Source organism: Ambystoma mexicanum, chromosome 2p (assembly GCF_040938575.1).
Source record: "Ambystoma mexicanum isolate Mex_15411 chromosome 2p, UKY_AmexF1_1, whole genome shotgun sequence".
NCBI lineage: Eukaryota > Metazoa > Chordata > Amphibia > Caudata > Ambystomatidae > Ambystoma > Ambystoma mexicanum.
The window spans coordinates 640750889-640776852 of NC_090923.1; the positions used below are offsets into that span (position 1 = coordinate 640750889).

At 47.5% G+C, this 25964-nt stretch overlaps 1 protein-coding gene across 5 annotated transcripts in view; it reads left to right on the plus strand.

The window, feature by feature from the left end:
• The first annotated feature begins 400 nt into the window (after positions 1 to 400).
• Positions 401 to 25964, plus strand: part of RNF123 (ring finger protein 123) — a 3033138-nt gene continuing 3007574 nt past the window's right edge. For 2 of the 5 annotated variants that reach the window (XM_069644183.1, XM_069644184.1), the window contains exon 1: positions 401 to 1252. The gene's annotated coding sequence lies outside the window, so the exon portion shown is untranslated. The remainder of the gene's footprint in view (positions 1253 to 25964) is intronic. The other 3 variants (XM_069644185.1, XM_069644186.1, XM_069644187.1) reach the window with 3 other exon arrangements.

Genomic DNA, 25964 nt, shown 5'->3' on the forward strand with positions numbered 1-25964 from the left:
ATCGCTGCAAAGTTAAGTGACCTTCGTTCTGCATGGAGCTACAAAAAAGAACCGGTTCTATGTTGCTTTGCCCCTCCAAAACATACAGCCAGCCCAATGCACTTTAATGGCAAGTTTTCTGTGCCAGCATTTGAATGTTAGAGGACCCTATTACAGCTTTGACAAGCTTAGTACTATTTGAGAGGCTGAGAATCAGGGAGAGGGCACATGCGGTGACTGTCCACGACCTCGATGCTCAGTTAGTCCCTCAGAATAGCTCGAGCATGCTTGCAGTAACCCTATCCGCACTGCCTTCCCCTCCTCCATTTCACAAGCAATAAAGCCCCGGAATAAAAAAAAAAAACCTTTACTCGGGCTCACTCGCCGGTTCTTTTTTTCCCAGATTACCTACACATTCTGCACCGATGGGAATTTCATCCCACACTTTTCGACTCGCTCCTTCTTACTTCGCCTCGACCATCTATGCCCCTTTCAATAAGAATTCACCCTAAACCCTCCCCCTCCCGATGTAGCGTTGAGCGTTTTTAGAGGAGAGGACTCTTGTCCCTCGCAGCGCACCGTAGCACGGCTATAGTTTGGGCGGATGTTGCTGAAGCAGCCGGGAGGCTTCTTTTAACCGATCTACACAGGCACAAGCCCAACGTGAGCGAGGCAGCATTAGGGCTCTTACCATCCTAAACCGTTGACCACCGCGCGCCCGATAAGAGGCCAGAGCCGGGGAGAGTGAGGACAAGGGGACACAAGGTTGTGACATTGAAAAGTGAGAAATTAACAGTAAATATGCAGTGTGTTAAGACTTGGAGTTAAGTGTTAGAGGAACCGAATACAAGCGGGTAAAGGGACACGGCATTAGAGGGTGAAGAGACGAGAAGGACATATCATAGGGGCAGAGGTGGGACATTGGGATTAGGTTAACGCAGGGCTGCTTAGTTTATAACAGGGCCATTATCAACGCAGAGGTTTGGCTGTCCCAGGCTAAGCTCTGGGCGCCTCATAGTTGTTTATTGAGGCTGTGACATTGGGGCAGGGAAATGCAAAAGAACGAACAAAGGAAGGACATTTCTAGTGGAGAAATAGTTCTTGGACAGTTTAACTGACACTTTTTTAAGACAGCATATTAGAAAGTAGAGAGCTGGTTACTGAAAGCAGGAAGATAGAAAATGCAGAGTATCACCCGGCGTCTCTCTCAATTGGCTGTGCATCACCGTTAGAAGAGTGAAAGCGCCTACATTGGCTGAGGTGAATTTGACAGGTGAGTAGCGGTCATTGCTTTTGCAAGACGTATATGGACTTTCTTGTTATTCAACAGTTGTCTATTTTTAGGTTGCGCTACACTTACAAGTAACTTTTTCGTATTTGTGATGGTAGCATTTGCCATGCATGTGGTTTTGGGACTTACTCAGCTGCTTTAAAAAAAAAAAAAATCTTAAACTTTGTTTGAGTACTTGGCATTACAACAGATGAGGTATCAACAGCAGTGGGTACCGTAAGTCTCAGTCGTTGGTATTAACTGTGCGGCAATTGCAACATGGATTGTTGTATGAGTACATTGGCGGATAGAGTAGCAAGACTAGCGCTGAGGGCAAAGCAGGCATTAGTTGCTAGGTGGGGTTTGAGCATCCTGTACATACATTTGTGCTAACAGCAGGTAATTACGAATAGGAGACCATATGTCCCTAGGTCTGCAGTCTATAGGTTGCAGTAAGGACTAACGCTCTAATGTATATGAAGCTCATGTAACCATGTAATAGATCGTAGCCATTGTGCCACAGTGGGACAAGAGGGGCGGAGCCATAACAACAATAATAAACATCTAACTGTTAGCAACATACAAAGGCTCGCCAGCATGCAGGAATTGTGCTGTAGTCGTTCATATTGATGGAATAAACAATGAAGATTACCCCTGCTAGCTGCGCAGGGAGTATTCTATTAAAGTCTAGGAGGCGAGCATTATGCTTCAACTTCATTTATTTACTACTCTTCAGCAGTTCAACAAACTTATATAAACTTTGCAAAGTGTTCAACAGAACTCTTTCCTTTAAAAACTGCAAAACCCATGAGTCTCTGTAGTCCATGCCCTCTCAGCCAGTCACAATCCACTTTCTGTGCTTGGACTCCTCCTCTGCTTTTACTCGCTCTGTCAACTCAACTTCCATAACTGATTCCTCGCTAACGGTGCAAAGTCTTTCTTGAACTTGGTAACTCAACTGCCGGTGAACATCCGGGCTCCTGAAGTAATCTGCTACCGGTTTGCCTTCAGTTATTCTTCTGATCTTCCCCTATGAGACTATGCATACAGTACAATTTTAGACAGTACAATACTCGGGAGGGAATTTAATGCTCGCCTCCTAGTCTTTAATACAATTAATACTCCCTGCACAGCTAGCATGGGTAATCTTCATTCTATGACAAGACTGGAGGCGAGCATTATGCTTGTTCAAAGCTTTCCCAACACCGTTCCTGCAAGACTCTCTGTAGGTTTAAAATAAAACTCTTTAAATGTATGATCACTCGACCAATCTGCTGCTAGCATGATCTCACTTAATGATACTCCTGCTCTCACGGCTTTCCTCTCACTGAATGCGCCCCATGCATGCTCACATTCACACCACCTGCTTGCATAATCTCCTTAACCCATCTCGCGATGGTCGCTGTAGCAACTGCGTGAAAAGGCTTCCTACGCGCTATTAGTAGCTGTGTGGTGCCTGCTGCTCTATTCTCCGCAGTTCTATATTCGTACTCCTTAATGCATCGTGCCACGCACCATTTCGTATTATTCGGGAAATGGAGTTAATGGACCGTAGTAGTCCCTGTCTTGGTCCTCCTGACTATTGAGAATGTCACTCCCTCCGGTCCGAAGGACCGTCTGTTAATCTCCAAGGCTTTAACGTCTGATACTCGTTTACAGGAAATCAGACATAATAACATAGATAGTTTCCCTGATAGCTGCTTAAGGGAGAGGTACTTGTCTGTTGGCCAATCTGATAGGAAACATAATACTACAGCTACGTCCCACGTTGTACTATACCTGGGCTCAGGTGGTACTTTGAATCTCGCACCTCTGATGAGCCGCACTACTGCATGGTGTTCCCCTGCCGGGTCGCCTTCTATTGGCAGGTGACCTGCTAAAATTGCTGATCTGTACACACCTATCGTACGGAAGGCTCTTCCGTTCTGTAGCAAGTTTGCTAAAAAATTCAGTATCTCCACTACAGGTGCTGAAACGGGATGAACACTTCTGTTCTTACACCAGCTTGTCCATTTTGCCCAGGCTGCGTCATAGCTCCTCCTAGTGGCTGGAGCCCAGGATTCAGCGATGAGCTCTGCAGCCTGCGCTGAAATTCCTGGCAGTGCCCAGCGTCTCCTGATATCCTGCACGCGACTAGCGGGAGGGTCCCTCTCACTCTCAGACGATGATCTGACCCAGCTGGGTCCGTGAGCAGTCGCTCTCCTTCGGGTAGCACTCTGGGTATGTCCGCTACTAACTCCATTAGCGTTGGAAACCACACCTGAGATTTCCACAATGGCACTACTAATACCAGCTCCGCTTTCTCCCTCCGACATTGAGCTATAACTCTGCTCAACATCACAAAGGGAGGAAACGCGTAGTGAGGGCCTCCTGTCCACTCCTGCAGGAAAGCGTTGGTTCCTTGCGCTCCCGGATCTAGTCTTCAGCTGAAGTAGAGGCTCGTCTGAGCATTGAGCCGGGAAGCGAAGAGGTCCATGTGTAATGGTCCCCATCTCGTGTTCAGCTTCTGAACACTGCTGGATCCAGTCTCCAGTCGCTGGAGTCTGTCAGATAACGCAAGTTCCAATCCGCTATTACGTTCAGTGTACCCGGCGGATACTCTGCTGTCACTGATCGCAGGCAGAAATGCCACAAGTCTTTCACTAGCTCTGCCAGGATCTTGGCCCTTGTACCGCCCCGGTGGTTGATGTACCGCACTGCTATGTTGTCCATCTTCAGCAGGACGCAAGATTGTACTGTCTCTTGTGAATGCCTTGATCGCGAACGACCCTGCTAGGAGCTCCAGGCAGTTTATGTGGAGATGAAGCTCCTCTTCGCTCCACTTGCCTCCGGTCTGTAGCGTTCCACATCTGGCCCCCCAGCCCTTCCAGCTGGCGTCCGATTCTATGATCAGATCTGGTTTATCTCCGAATATGGCTCGCCCATTCCAGGCATCCATATTTAACCACCACTCCAGTTCCGTAATGGACTCCTGATCTAGGGGTATCATCTGATGATACTTCAGTCCCTGTTGAAGGTGCTTTATCTTCAACCTCTGCAGTGCTCGGTAGTGCAAGGGACCTGGAAATATGGCTTGAATAGATGCTGCTAATAAACCCACTATTCTCGCCAAGGTTCTGAGGGATACTTGCTGCTTCTCTAAGCATGCTCTGATCTCTCTCTTGATATCTTTTATCTTCTGAGCCGGAAGCTCTATTGTCGCTCTCTTGGTATCTAGTACGAACCCTAGGAAGTCTAATCTCTGCGCTGGCGTGGTATCAGACTTCTCTGTATTCACTAGAAATCCTAGCGAACCCAGAAGGTCCTGTACCCATCTGGTTTGATACACTAGTACCTTCCGCCGATCTTCTGCTAAGAGTAAGAGATCGTCCAGGTAAATGATCATCCTGACGCCCTTCTCCCTGATCGTTGCCGCTACTGGCTTCATGAGCTTCGTGAACGCCCAGGGTGCTGATGCAAGCCCGAATGGCATTGTCTTGAATTACCAGAATTGTCTTTGCCAGCGAAAAGCTAGAAATGATCTGTACTCTTTGCGTATTGGTACTGTAAGGTATGCGTCTTTCAAATCTAGATGTGTCAACCAGACTCACTCTCTCAGGGAGTCTCTGAGCTGATGGACACCTTTCATTTTGAAATGTCGATATATGATCCATCCGTTCAGCTCTCTGAGATTTATAACCGGGTGTACCTTCTCTTTCCTGTGCACCAGGAACATGTTGCTCACAAACTTCGGGTTCGTTACGCATCTCTCTATCGCTTTCTTGTGGACTAGCTGCTCTATCTCGCTGTCTAGACATGCTTGTTCCGCTTGCGCTAACCTCTGACTCTGAGGTCTGCTTAGCTGGACTGGGGCTTCTATGAAATCTAGCTGCAAACCTCTGACGGTCTGCAATATCCAGGAATCGCTTGAAAGTGCATGCCAATTCTCTAAAAACATGTGCGTCTCCCCCCCCCCCACTCCCCTACAGGGGGATACTGACTTGCTCTCCCCTGGTGTAAATCCTTGACCTCGTCCTGTTCCTCGGGACCTGCAGCCTCTTGGGAATCTCCCTCTGGACGGGAAGAATGTGTCTTGGCTTTTGTTTTCCCAGTATTGCGCCCTGGGGTTCTGGGATCTTCTTCCTCCTTGATTGCGACCGGCTGCGCGACCCCTGAAGCAGCCGGTCCCTCCAAAAACTGTACTGGGAAAAATGTTGCAGATAGATGCTTGTGCCTTCTCCAATGAAGCGTACGTTCCGACGAACCGCCCCATCTCCTTCCCGAAGGTCTCTCCAAACAGGAGGCCTTGGGCTCCTTCTCCTGTTTCATCTGATGCCAAATCACTAAGTTTTGAGTCTATTTTCAGCAATAGTCCTCTCCTCCTTTCCGAAGCGATGGCACAATTCGCATTTCCGAGGAGGCAGACTGCTCTCTGAGCCCAGCCGGCGAGAGCTTCGGGGTCTACTTCTTCCCCGGTATCCTTTGCCCTCTCTGGGAGGTCCATAATCTTGGAGAGGGGCCCTGCCAAGTCCAGCACTTTCTCCTGGCAACTTCTCCAGGACCTATCAATACCCTTGCGGGGATCTGTACTCCTCTTTGACACGGTCAGCATTTTCGGATCGAGCTCGGGCGTATCCGCCACCTTTCCTGGCAGGTCTGGTTGCGGGCACTCCGCTCCTAGCCGCTGTCTCACTTCCTTATCTAGTGGTTTCCGCAGTCTCATGGTCATATACTGCGCTACTCGAGGGGATAGTTGCCATTCAGTAGATCTCGGATTCCGGATGCTATCCGGGTCAAACATATCCTCCTCTAGGAGGTGTTTCTCCTTTCGGGCTCTCTTCCCCCACTGGGTCTTGCCCAGTCGTTATCCGCGGCCTCTTCTTCACCCTGTGAGACCTGTTCTTCTTCCTGCTCCTCTTCCGAGCCTGGGTCTTCTCTGGTATTGTCTTCCCCTGGAGAGGGGGTCATGAGGTCTGGCACTGCCTGACGCTGAAGGTAAGCCTCTTTAAGCTTTGCGAAAGCGTCGGCTACGTCTGGGGCCTTTTCTTCTGCCCCGTCCAAAGAGCCCCGGGGGTCGTCAGAGGCTTTCCTCTTGATGGCTATCTTACTTCCCTTATGCTCCTCTTTAGAGGGTTCTGTGGGCGTGCGCTTAAGGTCTTTGGTGCTACTGGGTTGGGAGAGCATAGCTTCCAGTGTCTTCAGTCTCTCTTGCAAGGGTCTGACCCCTTCAGCCACTGCATCAATAAGGGAGCTTCCCAGCACTTTTTTAAAGCTTGCAGCGAGGTCCTGCGTTTGTTCCTCCTCGCTCCACTCAAACTCTGACATTTCTTCTGCTGTGCGGTGTGTCCAAATACCTGGATCAGGTGTTTAGCACGCCCACTGCTCCCTTGTGATGTTTATTGATAGTCTTTCTCTTTTACATTTTTTCTTATAGTCTTCTAGTGGCTGCACCAACTTGCCTGTCTCTTGTCTTCAGGCTGCTGCGAGTGTCCTCGCTTCTGTCGTGTCAATTTACTGCCTATTGACAGTGTAGGGAAATGATTCCCTGTGGTCTCTTGCTCACGCTGCCAAACCTGCTGCCTCCTCAGCAATCAGTGCAGCGCTGATGGCACTGGGCGTGCTCGCGATCGTAAGACCGCTTGTCTTTGTGGTGTAATTAACTTATATTGCTCGTACGAGCGTTCTCTGCGATGCGGTCGCTGCAGAAAATGTCGCTTAAAAGCGACGTATGCTGTGAAGCGCGGGATTGCTGCGCTTAAGCTCCTCCCACCCGCGGGAGGGGGCTAGAGCGTAGCCGCGCAGTGCGCTGATCTACGCGAGCGGCCCCTCTGCCCCCCCCCTGAGGGTGGGGGCTACCGCTGTGAGTCTGCACTGCTGGGCAGGCGCGCTCGCTGTTCGTGGGCGCCAGCTTCTCCTACCCAAGTGTGGGGGCTAGGCCTCGCGAGTGAAATACGCGCTCCGGTACACTGTCCGCGAGGCTGGCCGCACCCCTGAAGTGCCGAAATTGCGACACGGGGCCGCCGGTCTCGTGGACAAAACCCCTATAACTTACCTGACCTGAAGTCTCTTGTCTCAATACACCAATATCTCAAAATGGGAACCGATCCTATACGCGTACACGCGCCTGGACGGAATGATACGTAATATTTAAAATCTTACAATCAATCTTCCTCCACACGTTCACTGTGCTTTATATGTGCATGATTAATGACAATTCAATCCTTACTCCCTCACTCATTCCTGACTAATTCTCACACAGAAAATATGGAGAGAGAAGAAATGGTACTTATCTGCTTGAAGAGGAGGAGGCCAAGCACAGGAAGTGGATTGTGACTGGCTGAGAGGGCATGGACTACAGAGACTCCTGGGTTTTGCAGTTTTTAAAGGATAGAGTTCTGTTGAACACTTTGCAAAGTTTATATAAGTTTGTTGAACTGCTGAAGAGTAGTAAATAAATGAAGTTGAAGCATAATGCTCGCCTCCAGTCTTGTCATAGAATTTGATGAGGTGGAATGTATAGTACAATTGAATATCTCTGACATGGTATCACAAACCCCCATCCAGAATTCTTCCAGCTCTGGGCAGCTCCAAAGCATGTGGAGATACCTTGCCCCGCCGCACAACACTTGGGACATAGATCAGATTAGGTGTGTGAAAACAGGTGTAGTTTGGCTGGGGTGTAATGTGTAGAACCTTGAACTGTGTTAGTTGAAATCTGGAGTTAAAGGACACTGCTTCAGTTTGTAAGCACATAGATTCCCAAGTTTCGTCTGTGATGTTTATTTGAAGATTCCAGGCCTCCCGCAGTTTAGTCAATGGTTTGCTATCGCGGTTTAGCAGTATTTTATATGTGGCTACACCGCCAGGTGTGGAAGTCCCACTCATTATGGCTTGCAATAGTGGCTCGTCGGGTGGTTGTACTGGGAACTCGGCCCAGGTTTTCTTTGCTGCCCGGCGAAAACCCTGCGTTTTGTAGCCAGCGCTGTCTGTCTATGTGGGGGGCCTGGTAGGTGCTGAAAGCAAGCAAAGGACTCAATGTTATACATGTCTCCCATAGTAATATATCCGTCTGTCTCCCACTGTCGTGCTGCGATCTTATGCTAGGGAATGATGGAAAAAAGTTCCACAGCAGAAGGTCTCTATGGTATGGATGGCAGTTAGCCACTATTTTCCATATCTTGAACCAGGCCAGCGCTATTGTGTGGGCAGGGTCGAAGGCTACAGAGTCCCTACGTTATGGTGGGAGTACCAGTGAGCGAACATCGCTAGTGCCTGCCGCAAGTTGTTCAATCTTTGTGTGTGGATGTTTCGAGTCTTTGTCGAACCAGTAAGCTGCATAGTGTGCCTGTGCAGTAATCCAGTATTTCACCATGTCTGGGCCGGCCAGGCCTCCATGTGCGTAGGATCTCGTAAGGGTGGCCCATTTAAGTCTGACTGCACCAGCGTGCCACGTGAAGTTGTTCATTGCTATCTTTAGCTTGTCAACAAATATGGTTCCTGGCCACAGAGGTATATTTGTGAAATAGTATAGTAATTTAGGAAGAGTTATAATTTTGAGAATGACACACGGCCTGCTATGTCTAGCGGGAGCTCTGCCCAGACGTGTAGTTTGGCTGTTAGTTGGGGTAGGTATACACCATACTTGCATGCATAGAGGGAGGAGCTGTGACGTGTTACGGTAACCCCTAAGTATTTAATTTCCAGTGGGGCCAGGCAAAGCCCATGAGGTCCGGTGGAGGAGTGGTTGCATCGGTGAGCGGGAGTAATTCGGGTTTTGGCGCAGTTCACTTGTAGCCCCGAAAGTGCACTAAAGGAGAGCACTTCTTAAATAATTGGTGGCAGAGGTCTCACAGGATCGCGAATAAATTGTAGGGCGTCACCTGCATATAGTGAGATGATCTCTGGCTCGCCTGTCAATCGGACCCCTTTCTGTGCATGCCTGCTGTGGATTGCGTCTGCGAATGGTTCCATTACTATAGCAAATAATAGGGGGGACAATGTGCAGGCTTGTTTGGTTCCACTATTTGTCAATGGGGGGGCGAGAGAACTCTGGTAACTTTAACCCTGGCAGTGGGGCTTGTGTATAGTAGACAATCCTATGATATGAACCCCGGTCCAAAGTTGCACTTTCCTAGCACTGCTCACATAAATTGCCAGGAAACTGAGTCGAAGGCCTTTGGCACGTCTAAGGCTGCGGCTGCTGCCTGGGTCTTAAAAAAAAAATAAAATAAATAAAAAAAGTCTCGGGTTTAGTGCTGTGGAGTGGCCAGAAACAAACCCGGATTGATCTGGGTGAATAATATGCTTCATGTACGGGGCTAAACGTAGTGCAAGTACCTTAGCGAATATTTTAACATCAGAATTTATAAGCGAGAGGGGGTGATATGAGCCGCATTGTTCTGGAGGTTTGTTGGGTTTAAGTAACACGTTGATCACTGCTTCGCAGAGCATGGGGGTGGGGGGAGTAGCCCTATAGTATATGCTTCCTCCCATAGGGTGACTAGCCTGTGAATAAGGCAGGATTTGAAGTGTTTAAAGAACTCCATTGCGAGGCCGTCTGGGCCATGGGTATTGCTAGGTGGGAGCGCATCGATGGCACAGGATATTTCTTCGGGGGTGATCTAGGCTTGCCTTGGCGTCATCGGACAAATCGACAGTAGGAGGTTGTCTAGGAATGTCTATGTCTCGAAGGGTCCCTGTATCCGAGTTGAATAGGAGTGGAACACTTAACTTCAGACGCAGTGTGTACCACTCGTCCCAACGAGTCCTGCACGAAGGGGATATGGTGACTGCCCGGTGCTTGTTTTACCATCCTAGCAAGTAATTTACCAGGGTGTTTGCCTTCGCCGTATTTTCTAGCTGGGCTTGGGCTATCCAGGAACTTTAGTTTCCTATCTGCGTGCACCCAGAATTTGTCCAGCTTGAGTTTAATGTCCCCCCAAGACTGTGCTGACAGGCTTGGATACATATGTCTGTTCTAGGTGGCGCAAATTAGTTTTGCTGGTGTGGATGTGCCTGCGTATGGTTTTGACTATGCCTGACTCCATTGCTAGGGTAATGCCGCGTATATATGCCTTAAAGGCTTCCCATAGGATGGTGTGATTATCAACTGATACAATGTTCACCTCAAAACACTCATCGATTTTGCTTTCCCATTATGGTTGCGAATGCAGGGTCCAAAAATGATTGTGGCCTGAGTCTGTTTATTGCTAGTGTCCCCCCCACCCCCCAACACCAGTTTCAATGTAATTGGAGAGTGGTCAGAGAAAATCCTAGGCAAAATATCAGCTTCTGTAAGGTGGCGAACTAGTATGTCGGACATCCACCACAAGTCAGTGTAATGCTTCTGCGAAAATGAGAGCCAGAATAACATGGTGTCGATGCGCAGCCATTTTTGAACACTCGTCTCCCATCACAGTAATAAAGCCTTCATTTCAGCGGGCCTCACAGAATACGCGAGTAGCAGTGAAAACAGCAAGGTCACATAAATATTATCTGAGTAGAATTACTGCGGAGAATAGTTATTGTATTGTCCACTGAAGGACGAATACAGAAAGGGAGTCGGCGTACACTGCGGGTGCACGATAAGGGGTTCTGGGAATGAATGCGAGAGGGAGGGGCGCTGGGGTTTTCCACTTCTAACTGGATTTTTCCTCCCTCTGTCCCTTCGACTTGTGTTCTGCTCTTCGGCCGAGAGCAAAACCCTATAGAGAAGGGCGGGGAAATGCCCCCATAAAGGAGAGTGCATTGCATGGCAAAAGGTAGTTAGAATCTGAAACCCCGGGTGAGAAAGTCTTGCTGAAAGAGAGGACTCTCTGCTTCGTACCCCGTAGACGCAGTGATCTCTTTGCCTACCTGCTGAGAGACTAAGCAGTGTTGTGGTGGCCAAGATGAAGTTTTCTTCTGCCTCATGCTTATAGTGATGTGCTTTATATTCAAATTATTATATATCTAAGTGTATGTTTGTTTATTTGTATGTGTGTGTGTGTATATATATATATATATATATATATATGTGTTGTTTTTTTTTTTTATTTTTATTTGCTCGTCTGAGTCAATCACTCGCCGGGGAGACGCAAGTGTTAGCTTTGTCCATGCCCAATGTATATTTTACACCACCACCGACCGTCGTCTATGCCACCTCCTATTGTTTATGGCTGTAAAAATATAATATATATTTTTCAAAGTTTTCCTCTTAACCGCGGGTTTATATAACTATGTGCTACATATAGTTGTAGTAATATTTAGTTTGATACCTGCGGTTATCTGGGGTAAAACGATGAGAAAAATGCTTCTGCTCCCAGGCACTCACCAATTGCCCCCCTCACCTGTGCCTGCTCCCTTCACTCCCCTGAAGGCAGCATCACCTTCCCAGCCCTCTCTCATTCCCCCAACACTCATTTCCGTGTGACACACTTTCAGTCTCACTCACGTTTTCTTCTGTAGCTGCGGGAATCCTGCCGAATTACCCTTTGTGCTCTTAACTTCTTCACTAGCCTCCCATCCTCTTCCCCGTAGCCTAGTGCCATGTAATAGTTTTTCCTCCTCCAAATGACATTGTTCTGCTTATTTGTTTTTGGGTAGCCATGGGTATAACCATTTCTCTCGCATCGGGAAAAAAAGATGGCCGCTTTTTCTTTTCTGATAAGTCTTTTTTGCAAAGCATCATGGGAGATCGCTCTAATTTTGGAGGAAAGGTACTGAACGCCATAACTGCATATGGCCCCCTTCAATCCCCCACCGGATCTCGAGTCCACGCTTCGTGCCCAATTTGTTTCGTACCTGGTCAAATTCCATCCATTGATTTTGACTGTGCACTGGAGCACACATTTGTTTTTTTTTGTCTACGGGAAAATGAATGGGAACTAGGCCGAAACTGAATTTGTTTTGTCTTCTTAATAAATGTTTCATTTTTAACTGATTTTTTCCAAAATGTCCACTTTGGGGTGAGGTGCGGGTCCCATACGTACAATTTTGTCGGCATAATTTCAGCCAAAACTGTCATCCGAGTCAAGTTATTAGCAAATAATTTTTTGGATTTCCTGTTGTACTCCACATGCAACTTAACTATAGTGTGCAGTGACAGCCACACTATAAAATATTTTTTAGGTGCCTCTGCAACTTGGGCTTCATCAAGTTAGTAGCCACTCTGCCTGGTCTATGGGGATGGGGCTTTCTGTTTTTGTGCTGCTGCCATTCTCCTCACTCTGAGCATTGCTTCTCATATCCTAGAGAGTCAATGGTGCTAATATTCTCTAGTAGGGATACTGAACAGGATGGCCTTGCGCTCTCATTCCATGCCTTCTCCTGTAATTTCTTTACTCCATTCCCAGCACATGTTCCCAGACTACCACACCCTCAAACATTTAGGAAAGCATCCAGGGAACAGTCTATGTATCTTAACTGGGTCACAGTGCCATCTTTGCAGTATTTCAAAATTCTGCCATTGTATTGGTTGACAGGATCCCATGAAACGTTATATTGTAATTCTTTTCCCACAGTTTTTCCGGTATGGCACACCCTAGGTCTTTATCCCATTGTTCTTTAAATCTGGGACATTCCTGGGCCTAATCAGCAAGATTGCCTTATAGAGTTGTGTTCTTATACTTTTTCGATTTTGAGCCTTTTTCTATAGGTTCTCACTTTTGTGAGCTCACACATTACCTTGTCTTTCCATTCACCTTTTAAAACAGTTCTCTTAAGCACTGGAAGACATTGAATCTTTCGGCGATCTTCTTTGGGTAAATGGACCAACAAGTGGCATTCTGCTGCCAAAAGGTGTATTTCGGTAATGTTCAGTTTTCGACGCTGCTATTGGCACCAAGCGTATATATTTCCAAATTACTTGGTTCGGGAAATTAGTCTTCGGTGTCACGGTCTTTCAGCCGCAGTGGACCACGCTTTGTCTTCCGTTTCTTTATCCATGTACTCTGGTTCAAACTAAAAGATGTACAATCCATCCAATATACATTTTAAAGAGGCTGGGTAAAAAAGACAATGGAGTAGTATTGCCGACCACATTATACGAAAAGGTATAGATAAAACATGTATCAGTGAAAATGATTACTGATGTAGAGAAAATACGTAACACAAGTATTTTGCACTACACGTTAATAAACCTTGCTCTATCTCTTATGTAAAATACTCACAGTATCAGACAATGCTTGGTGAAATGCAGATACCATAGTAGCAGAGCCTATCTAACAATTAGAATAAGTCTTTTTTGTTTTATCCGTAAACTCATTCTTTCTTACTCTAATACATTCTACATGCATTATAATCTGGCATAGTTAAGGCTAAGATCAATTGCCAGACTGTTTCAAAATGTTGGTTATAAGTCTGGGAACCCTTCCATGAAAAAATATGAAAAAACGTCCACAGTGACATTTGCAGACAGCCGCCCCTGCATTGAACAGTTGCTTATGGACGGCTTCGTTTTTTTTTTAAATGTTGCATAATTGTGTTTTGAACATATTTTTACATGGCTTAAATATCTCAAAAAACGGACTGCTTCGATTTTCAAGAATTTTGGCATTGACCTAGGTCATATGAATGGATGCACTAGAACACATTTTTTTAATCAAGCTTTAAATATGCTTTTAAACATGTATCTATATATCATGCTTGCACAGAATTAATGTGCAATATGCACTCTACCTGTAGAAGGTGTACATTTTGTATTTGTACACTGCTATACGTATGAAAGCTCAATTCAAAGTCAGGACTCTCAGTTTTTATGTACGTAGAATGTATAGGGTATGTAAATAGCGTATATTTATTTATTTATTTAATGTGTTACAGTTTAGTTAATAAACTTTACACATGTATGGCAACAAGAATACAATAATCAAATTAGTTAATTTCCAGCATCAAACTATTATATCATTACATTACCATTCATGACAGTTAATCTCCACTTTAAAATTAAAATTACACAATAAATACAATGGCAATACTAATAACAATAATAAATAAATAAATCTAGCCTAGACACAATCATACATGCTAAGACCTAAAACAACCTAAATCAAGCCCTGTGTATATCACATCGAAACTCACCAGGATACGAAATACTGACAATATTAGGAAGAAACAATTAGGAATTACAGTTCACAATTACAGAGTAACGCATAGCCCAAAAAGGGTTCTCGTATAGGTGTATCCCATCACTACTCCTAAGTGTAGATAAGGCCACCTATTCAAATCTTAATGCCCAGTTTTCCCTCTATGACCAACCAGATGTTATATAAAGCAGTTAGAATATGGATATTTTCGGAATTTAGGCAGTCATGCCAAAATAATGCCTTAGAGGTTGCTGCAGAATCATGAGTATACTTTCCCATATGTTGATGTATTATGTCTGTCATACTACTACATTGTGTCAGAACATGTTGTGCTGTCTCCAAAACATTATTGATTTTACATAATCTGCAAATCCTTAGTGCCGACAGCATTTGATCTCTCCGGCCCGTGACCCATAGAGTCGGGAGTTGATCCAGTCTTAATAGGAGTACAAAGCGTCGCAGTCTTTTGCAAGGGCATAAGTTAAGGTAGTCTTGCGGTCTCATATATGTGTACAACCTGAATTTCACAAATTCATAACTTTTCAATGCACTGAGGTGGGCAAAATTCTCCAGCCAGTCCCACATATCTATTCGCTTGTCAAGGGCTCTCTGAACTTGCCTGGTATAGTCCCCTTCGCGATACATCCATCCTATATCAGCAAGATATCTTAACATTATAGCAGCGGGTGAGAGGGAATTTTGTTTTTTACATATTTCCTTATCCACAGCAATCAATACTGGATTTGTTGTACCACTACGCATTTTAATGAAAAGCCCCAATCTCTTTTTCATCACTATAGCTTTCAATGAAGGTATTCCCAGCTCTAGGCGTATAATGGCCATTGGAATTCCTGGGGCTAGGCCCAAGACCCGCCGCCAGAATTTCCCTTCTATTACTTGTAGCCAGCTAAGATCTAGATCGAACAGGGCCTCTAATCCGTAGGTCACCATGGGTGTAAAAACCTGCACATAGAGTTGGCGAGTGCCCCATAGCGTAAAACCTCCCTGCTTATTAGTGAAGTTCGCAACCAGCGATGTGACCTGCGATGTGATAGCGTATATGTATGGAATGTAAAACTACATACCTCTTGTATGTCTTGAAAGCTCACATCAAATTTAGAGCTCACTTTAATGTGTCATATATTCGAACTGTATATGTACAGATGGACATTAATACATTGTATCAAAATTAAAATCCGTAAATTGTGTACATGTACGAACTAGAATTTATGCCTTTTATGCGTATAAACCTCCCATCAATCAAGCCTCATTTTAATGTGAGTTTTCATGGGTATAGGAGGACGTATGCATTTCATAACATTATACCAACCACTCATACACTACTTTGTATCCACTCAAATGCCAGACAGAGGCATTATGGCCAATTTTTTTTAAAGTTCTCGACCCAAACAAAAATCTAATTTAGTAATAGCCATTTAAACTTTATTTGCATGCTTTTGTAGACTTTACTTTTTGTTAGAGTAACCTGAACTCTTATTTAAAACGTTTTTTAAACCTATATTTCTGGAGCTTGTGGATCTGCTTAGATCACATGTTCTGCATAGTCTGACATCTAGTGGTAGTTGCGGAGTATTACAAAGATTTGTTTTTTAAACTCAAACTGACCATCACAGGGCGTGTTGGTAATAATATCACTAGTGTGACGTCTACTGTACCCATGGTACTTCACGCGTCGAGGTCCCTCAGATTGTTTCTTTCCGCCATCGTAGTCGGTCGTAAGTTGCGCAGTTCTCTTCCAGGCTGAGGCCTTTGATTAGTTGAAAGTTTACTAGTAGACTCTTCTTTATTTCATTATTGTTTTCTATTGCCGCATGGCCAACAGACTGCTCAACGGCTTTCAACGGACAACCTCATTGACGTCTACTAGACTGATCGACCAAACGCGGCCTACACAGGCCTCTTTGGGCTTTGCCCCTTACAGTAGGGAGAGGTGGGAGATTCTTCATACTGACCTCTTTAGAGAATGCAAATTCTGCCATCCCCTTTCCCGTTTTCTCTGCAATCTGTCCTTAGAATTAATAATGGACAAAACTCCCTTTTAAATGTTGCCCTACCTGCCACTGAAGATTCCTGTGGAAGGACATGCACCGAGTGTGCAATTACTGTCTCCCGAGGGATCCACCTGAAACAGTTTGCAAATCTTGCAAACTTTTTTGACCTAAAACTCTAAAGGATCGATGCACCAAACACTGGGCTGCTCACGCAATGCAGGCCAAGGCTTCCATTGACGTGGCAGAAGATTCCAGAAAGGGAAGTATCAGTTTCCTTAGTAACGGCAAAGGTGAGCAGGGTTCGTCGGAACCCCATGTGCGTGCCCCCGACTCCAATAAGCAGGCCAGCGGCTCTGGGGGAAGACACCCGGCGGCAAGAGCACACAAGCACAAGAACACTAAACACATACCCCACGGCCGACTATCAACGATGCCGTCGAAGCCCGAGCGGTATCCACGGAAAAAGCCTTGGGTTCTTCCCTGTCCTCTGGGCCATCACTTACGCTGTCGCCTCATGACAGTTCTCCGAAACCGAACCCCAAGTTCGGTTCAGACACCGCACACAAAAAGGCCCTCCTTTTGCGCGCCTAAATACAGGCAGCGAAAGACGCTTCAGCATCCCCCAAGCAAACGACAAAGAAGCATGAGTTGATCAAAAAACATGTCGGTGCTACCCTGCTTAAAGCAAGGACACAGAAAAAGTCAATGTCGGCGCCTTTGGCCTCCAAGAGCACACAGGCTGTAAATCTCCCCCGCCCCCTGTAGACTCTCTCTGGGGCTATGCACCACAAAAACCAGACTCTGTCCCAGGCCACCCCTATCATGTCTGGCTTCCCACCTTCATGTGTTTATACTCCTGAACAGTTTAATACAATTTTAAAGAGGATGTCAAGTTTTGTGGACTTTATGGACAGACACATTCCACTCCTGCAGTCTGTACAAAGACGCATCCAGCCCTCCCTGCTTGCGCCTAGTCTCACAAGGGCAGTTAACCCCAGAATAGAAAAACTATTCAGGCCGACGCACACTGACCCTCTGTATATTAGGAGTCAGCTTAAACCTGATTCACTAGTGGTCACCACTACCAGACAGAGGGTAGGCACTCCCCTGGCATCGGCTAAGGCCCCGCCAGACAAGGAAAGCAAGAAAATCTATACTTTCGGGAGAAAGGTTGCCTCCTTAGCGGCATACCAAACCAGAATCGCCAACAACGCTACGCTTCTGGCTAGTTACGGCTGCCACAAATGGGATGACCTGGAAAGCCAAGTCGAAGCTGTCCTGGAACTCCTAAAGTCTCAATTGTTAAATACTATTGCAGAGGGCAAGCAGGTATCAAACTGCATCCTCAACAATAATCTTAATGCAGCAGACAATGCGGGACGCATCATCACAGAGGGCACGCTCATCAAGCGCCATACCTGTCTCAGAAAATCTGGGTTTAAGTTGCCGGTGGAGCCTAATGTACTTTTCGGAAGGGTGTCAAAGACGCCCTTAAGAGTGCTCAGGAGGAATATGACGCTCTCAAATCCCCTGTCCAGTTAACAAACAAGCCCTATGTACAACAGGGCTCCTAAAAACTCTAGAAGGTTTCAGGGTCAGGGTGCTCAACATTCCTCTGGCTATTTTCAGGGTGGACAGTCCTCATCTTGGGGCCCATCACAAGGACAAACTTCCTCTTCCAGCTTTCAAAGAGTAAATAAAAGGGCCAGAGGAAGAGGCGGAACCTCTCCTGGGAGAGGCTCCACCACTCCCAAACAATGATGCACCGCTACAGTCCCCTCCCATGCTACTCCAGTAGGAGGCTGAATTTCACACTTCACCCACGCATGGGAGGGCATAAAGTCAGACAAGTGGGTGTTGTCCACAGTGGCAGGCGGTTATTATATCAAGCTGTACCACCCTACCATCCGCCAAGACAGAGGAAAATGTCAACAGATGAGAAACGCATATTGTTGGAAGAAGTAAGGGCACTGCTGGAGAAAGACGCCATAGCAATCATCACAGCAAATCAGGTAAACAAGGGTCTTTATTCAACTTACTTTCTTGTGCCAAAGAAAGACCTTTCCATGCGCCCAGAACTAAGTCTGCGGCCTGTGAACAAATGTCAAACCCAAAATGTTTTGTATGACCATGTTCCAAGAAGTAATCCCACTCCTAAAACGGGGGTACATTGGATATGAAAGATGCATACTTTTCATATTTCAATGCTCCCTGCGCACAGAAAATCTGCATTTCAAGATGGCGTGATTTCACTACCAGTTCAAGGTACTCCCCTTCTGTATTGGCTCAGTGCCAAGAGTATGCACAAAGGTGCTCACAGTAGTGGCATCACACCTGTGAAGAAATTCCATCCCAGTATACCCTTATCTAGACAACTGGCTAATTACCAGGGCATCTCCTCAAATTTGTAAACAAAATACTCAAAATACAATAGACCTTCTTTTCAATCTCGGCTTCTCCATCAACGAAAAGAAATCAAGCCTAGTCCCAAACCAAATTAAACAATTTCTAGGGGCTATTCTAAAGACAAAGGAGGAGCTGGCTTTCCCCTCAAACGAGAGAGCACAAAACATGCTGTTGCAAGTACCTCACTACAAGGTCGGTCGTCTAACTGTACGCAAAGCAATGCGCTTGATCAGGATGATGGCCTCATGCATTCACTTGGTTCCGCACGCTCGCCTGCGCATGCACTCAGTGCAGGAATGGTTAGCAAAACAATAGTCTTAGGCAAGCGGTCAGTGGGACGATCTAGTGGTTGTTTCGCTAACCCTGGTACAGGCTCTTCGCTGGTGGTCCAGGGACAACCTGCTAAGAGGAATACCCTTCCGCGTTCCACAAGCACAGGCGATTGTAACTACAGATGCCTCACCCGCTGGATGGGGGGGGCTCCCTTCCTTCAGACCAGTTATCGGAGCTTGCCAATTGATCCCACTGCCAACGTACAGGCACTTATTGCTCCCATAATTGAAGAAGCAGAGGAATACATCAGCCCAAGGGACGTGGCTTTCCTTACACCAGCACACCCCCAGATGCCGGTTCTATACGCTTTGCTGAAAATACACAAGGGACTCACTCCACCACCGGGTCGCCCAATAGTTTCGGCATCAATTCGGTCTTGGAACCGTTGTCCCAATACATGGACTTTCTCATCAAGGACGAGATTCCTAAGATGCAATCCTTTATAAAGGACTCCACCAACATGCTCGTTCTATTAGAGGTCAATCCAGAAGAGGATTGGTTGGTCACTATTGATATAGAGTCACTATATGCTAAAATTCCCCGGTTAGAAACGCTTTCCATGGTACAGAGACTCTGGGATTGGCCTCCATGGAGTACCATCTGGTTTCATTGGCGAACTAGCTGAGATTGCCCTTACTAGGAACTTTTCCTGTGGATTTAAAAAAAAAAAAAAATCTTTTTTAAACGTGTTTATTTTAAACCAGCACACAGGTGACAGCATGATCAGCAACAGTAGACAAAACATAACCGTCAATACAAACATAAACATTTCCCTCCCCCCTTCCTGGATCAGGCTTCATCGCAATCCGGTTGAGCATGGCTAGGGACTAGCTGTTCGCTATTCCACTAGAGGGCCCTTGCGATCAGCCGCGGTTTGTGGGTTAGCGCCAGGAAATTCTGGTCATAGTCTAGGAAGGGCACCCACATCTTCAAGAAGCAGTGAAGGAAGCCATCCTTGGCTGCAGTGATTTTCTCCGCTATTAGAGTGTCCCAGAGTTTTGCCACCAGGGTCATCAGGGGGCCTTTTGCAGATTTCCAAGTGCGCACCACTGTGATCTTTGCGGCCAGCAAGAGTTGCGTTAGGAGGGCAGCCATTCTGCCGGCTCTCGGATAGGTGCCTTGAATCGGGACTCTCTGGAGGACTGGTTCAGGTTCCAGAGGAATCACCACTTGGGCGATGTCTTTTTTCATAATAATACATTGGGACCGGAACTCCCTCACCGTCTGGCATGTCCACCACATGTGAAAGTAGGATCTTGGGAGACCACAACGGCGCCAACATAGGGTGTCCAGGGCCCACTGAAAGTGGCGCAAGCGAAGCGGGGGGTGGGGGGTTGTACCATCGTTGAAGTAACTTGTGGGCACATTCTCGGTTGCTGATGCAAAGGGAGGAAGCGTGTGTCCTCGACCAGATGTCTACCCAGGACTGGTCATCTATGGGGTGCCCCAGGTCCGCTTCCCATTGTGACATATAGGGGGCCCTAGCGGTGTTTTTCTTTTTTTTTTGTAGTAACTTGTAGAGGGTAGAGATTTTCCCTCGTGATAAGTCTTTCACGGTAAGTTCAAGGGGACTGAGGGCGCGTAGTGCTGCAGATGGGGTCAACGGATGGGAGCACCAGTGTCGGAGTTGCGAGTAGGTAAACCTGTCTGTTTCTGCTAATTGGAAGGCTGCTTTGCATTGCATTCCTAGACCTCTCGGGATGCCCTTATGTTTTAGGGCCCAGTCCCAGGCTTTCACGGTATGTTTGGTGGAAGACAGGGTTCCCGGCCAGGTTCGGCGCAGGGGGAGAGGACCTACATGGGAGAAAACGCAGGGGGAGGGACAGGCGGGACTGTTCTATCTGCACCCATATTGGGCGCCCCGAGGTAATGTCCCAAGCCTGGACGTGGGCCAGTTGTGCTGCTATCTGGTACTTCGGAGGTCGGGGACCCCCAATCCACCTAGTCTGGAGCCGCCCATCATGGTTCTCTGGGGATTCGCAATTTCCTACCCCTCCAAATGAACATGAACATTTGCTTCTGCAGGTGCCGCAGTGGCGGCAGAGGGATTGTCGTGGGCAAAGATGAGCAGGCATAGAGGAATCGTGGAAGGAGATTGATTTTGCAGGTGGTGATACGGCCAAGCAGTGAAATCTCGTGCGTGAGCCAGCGGTTAAGATCCTTCTCCAGCTCTCTGAAAAGTTGGGGAAAGTTTGCCTGGTAGGGATCTCCGGGACGGGCAGGAATCTGGACCCCGAGGTAGGTAATGGTGAAGCCTGCTACTCTCCCAAACCTATGAATCTCGGCAAGGGCCGGCTTCAGTGAAGCAGAGATATCTGAAATAGATAGTAGGACATCATCTGCATAGAGTGTGATCTTATGTTGGGAGGGGCCCACTTGGAGGGCTTTAATTTGTGAGTTTAGGCGGATTCGTTGGGCAAGGGGTTCCATTACCAGGGCAAAAAGGAGGGGAGAAAGAGGACATCCCTGCCTGGTTCCACAGGTCAAAGGAATCATGTCAGATAGGAGGCCATTAACTCTGAGGGTCTTTGGGGACTGATAGTTAGCTAAGACAAGCTTTTGGATGGTTGGACCAAAGTGGAAAGAGTCTAGGGAGAGCCGCAGGAATGCCCAGTCCACTTTATCAAACGCTTTGGTTGCATCTCGGGCCAGTAAAGCAAGCTGCCACAAATCCTGGTTCGCAACATCTATTAGGTTCAAGGCTCTGCGGATGTTGTCCCCGGTCGACCTGTGCAGGATAAATCGCGTCTGATCTGGGTCGATGATGTCAGGAAGGACGCTTGCCAAGCGATTTGCCAACATTTTTGAATATGTTAGCATCAAGGTTTAATGGTGAGATGGGCCTGTACGAGCTATTATTCCTGGGGTCTTTCCCCATTTTAGGAATGAGCACTGTGATTGATTCCTGCATGGAGCGGGTGATGGATCCCGAATTAGCAAAAGAATTGAAAGTGATTGTCAGGGGAGCTATCAATTGGGGGCAGAAGATTTTATAAAACCGTGTTGTATACCCATCTCAGCCCGGGGCTCTGGATTTGAAGCTCTTAATGGCTGCGTCGACTTCCTCACCTGAGATGGGAGTCTCGAGGCTCTCCCTCGTAGAGTCCTTGAGGCGGGGTAAGAGCAGCGCCTTGCAGATAGTTCTTTTCCTCTTCTCGGTTCCTCTGAGATGCCGACATTACCTCCGAGAGGTGGGCGACCACGAGACGTAATTTGTCCCGGTCTGCAAATTGGACTATGCTCTGGGTGTCGCGAAGGCCCAGGATAGTGTTTTGTTTCTTTGCTTTGGCGAGTTTATCCACTAGCAGTTTATTCGCCTTATTGCTTTTGGCATAGCACCCTTGTTTGGTTTTCGCCAAAAGGTGCGCCGTAGACTCTGCAAAGTGCGCCTCCAACCTTTTCCAAGCAGCCTGTAGACCTGGTTGGATTTCGGGGACCTTCCTGTATGTTTGTGGGTGGCCGCATCCTCGTGGACCTCATTCTCCAGGACTATGCAGGTTTGCTGCCTGCGCTTGTGAAAGGCTGCACCCTGAGCGATCCGTTCTTCTCTCACCACAGCTTTCATGGCGTCCCAGGTGTTCGCTGGGGACGTGTCCTCGTTCAGGTTTTCCCTGAAGAAATTCTTGATTGACTTTGTTATAGAGTCTCTTACTAACATATCATTTAAGATGGGGTCATACAGATTCCATCCGCGTCCGGGAGGAGGGTCAGTGTCATGAGCCAGGAGCATCGGAGCAACTGGAGCATGATCGGAGAGCACCCTGGGGCCAATGATGAGGTTGTCAGTGAAGGCAAGGATCTGAGGGGAGGCCAGCAGAAGGTCGATCCGGGAGAAGGTTCTGTGTATGTATGAGTAAAAGGAGTAGTCCCTTTCGTTGGGATAGATCACTCGCCATGTGTCCACTACGTCCAGAGTTCGGAATAGGTGGAGAAGGCCTGTCGCCAGTCTAGAGTCTCTGGGGGTCAGGGGATGCAATCTGTCCTTGAGCGGTTCGGGGACCCCGTGTCTCCTCCGATGATAGTTTGGACCTCAATGAATGGAAAACGATTCTTCCAAGTCTCTGTAGAACCCCGCTTTTTTGTCTTTAGGGGTATAGACTGATATGAGGGAGTAGAGCTGTCCATAAATAAAGCATTTAACTGCCACAAAGCGGCCCTCCGGGCAGCACAAGATCTCCAGGATTTGTGGTCTTATCCCTTTTGCGAAGAGAATCGCAGTACCTCCTTTCTTAGTGCCATTGGAGGCCAAGAATTGCAGTGGAAAAAATCTGCTGCGAAGCCGGGTAAAGTCCGCTGGGATTAAGTGGGTCTCCTGCAGGAAGAACACAGAGGATTCCCCATCTTGTAAGTGCTGCAGCGTGGATTTCCTTTGGGGGAGGGGGGAATTCAGGTCGCTGACATTAAGCGTGACAAATTTCAATTTCTGGTGCGGAGGGAGTGCGTCCTGGGTTTCCGGGGGTCTCCGGGTTAGGGGTTGGGTAGATTGGGGCTAAATCATTGTCCGACGGTTTGTTCAGAATGAGGTCATCATGTAGCTGGGGTTTTACCAGAAACCCCCAACATGGGCCTCCAACGGGAGGTTAAGACATTAACCTGGGGAGCCAATTTCCTTTGGTCGTGCTTCCCTCTAGCCAACAGGGGTAATACCGCCAACAAATAACCAGTCTGTAACATTCCACTCCAAGGGAATATTGGTGTCATGCACTCTGGAGTTGGACATGGGCCGTGTGAAGCCCGCAACATTGTAATTTTTCGTTCCTTTTTCCGGTGTCGTCTATCTTCGCCATACTCACTGGAGGTCATTTTGCATTCCGGTTTCTCTGCACTCTTGCCCAGGCTAGGCGTTTCGATTTGATTGGAGAGCCGCCTGCATCCTGCGTGATAGGACTGGCCTGGGAGTCTCCCACCCCTCCAGGAGAGTCCAGGCGCAGGATTGCGGCTGCATCTTCTAGGTGGCTGAGCCAACAGAGAGTTCCTTTTGTAAGTGAATTGAAGAGCCGTCGGAAATAGCCACCGGTAGTGAACTTGGTGGTCTTGGAGGAAAAGCATAAGGGGACAGAGGGCCTGCCGCCTTTGCATCATCACGAGAGACAAGTCTTGATAGATCTGAAGAGGGGAGCCCTGCAATGACAGTTTGCCCTGTGTTCTCCCTATTGTGGAAATAGCTTCCTTGGGGTAGAAGTGCACCCTTTGTTACACTTTTACACCGCTGGTCGTTGTGGCAGCGCCGGCGGCTATGTGGTGCAACATTCAGGAATACCCCCAACATGGCCGACAATCATGTTAGCTGTGCGATGGGCAACGGTGCTGTTGGTGCACGTCCGCAAGAGACGTTCCTGAATAATCATGTGACTCCATATACGGAAGCCAGGACGACGAGCAAATGCGTTGCTACTCTCCTGGACGGTGCTCCGTAAGTTCGCTCCTAGAACTCGTTTCAACCTGCGCTAATGTTGTCATTTCCCTCTTTCTAACCTTCCCTGCGATTGTTCTTTCTGTTTAGAATCTCCCCGCAGAACTCTCTCTCTTTAGCGAGCTTTCTACCCGGTTCCTTCGATTCTCAGTCGGAGCTCCGGGTTTCTCTACAACGATCTCCAGCCAAACTATTAACAGCGGTTTCCCCATTTACCTCTGGAAAGTGAGTCTCCCTCATTAAATGGCCATTAGCTTCTCTTATCTTGCTTCTGTTCTTTCGAATCTAACCTCTCACTTTCTGTATAGAATTATTGTCCATTTAGTATTGCTCGGTGCAGAAGATCGTCATACACAGGAACTAGGCTCCACTCTAGCGGACTAGTCATTTCATCCCAGACCAGGGAAAAGTGATCACCGCCACCACGCCTTCCAGATTCCTGTGAGACACTACCGAAATTGTGACCTGGAAGTTACTCCCCTTGCCCACAGCTACTCAGGGTTTTTTGTCCCCGGAGGGTTTTCCCTGGGAGTCGTGCCCCTTCTCTCGCTGAGTACTTATTTCTTGGGTGAGTGGGGGGGCAGGATTGTCCGGGAGGCCTTTCCCTTCTGCAGTGGTGTCTCCGCTGGAATCTGCTGACTGCCCATGTTAGTGATGCGTTCAAGTTTCCTACTACTGTATTTCGCACTGGTATTTTGAGTCTCTTTATCGGAATATTACCAGTATATAGCAAAGTAACATTAACAGTAACGCCCTTGTTATTGTGTCTGGTGGGGAGTCCGCTTCCATGCCTCAACGGGGGCGCAGCTTGTGGGTGCCGTCCAGGGCGAGTTGCGGATTGTCTAGGTGTGGAATCAATGACTTAAAGCAGTCGCCCACATACTCAGCCAAGCCTTTATCTAGGACCGAGGAGGGCACCCCCCGGATCCGCAGGTTGTTGCGTTGGGCCCTGTTTTCGAGGTCTTCTTGTTTAAATTCGAGAATTTCATTTTTTTAGAGTAGTGCCTGGATTGAGCGTTGAACGTCTATCAATATTGCGGAGTGTTCCTGGGTCAAATCCTTCACCTCACCCAGCCTTTGTTCCACGTCTGCGACCCTCTGGTCAGTTTGCTCCAGCTTTGTGGTGAGCTCCGACTTGCAGGATCTGAATTCAGCTTTGATATCTGACATGAAGGCTTGTATATCCTCTTTAGTCGCCCGTTGTCCCCTGTCCTCCAAGGATTTTTGAGGTGAGGATTTCGGGGCGTCTGATTTTCTCCTTTTATCGGCAGAAAGGAGCATGGTGGTAATATCTGCATGTTTAGCGAGTTTCAGATGCTTGGCCATCTCTGTGAACCCCGATCAGGGAATCCTCGTGTGACCCCCCCCCCCTGGAGCGGCAAGGGTGAAGCCATGGATCATCAGTGTAGTCTCTCTTCAGTCGGTGGGAGAGCGCTGTAGGGACCCCTGCAGTCCCAGTGGGTCGAGCGCGGTTTTGAGGACTGGGCGGGATGATATTGTCTTGTTTG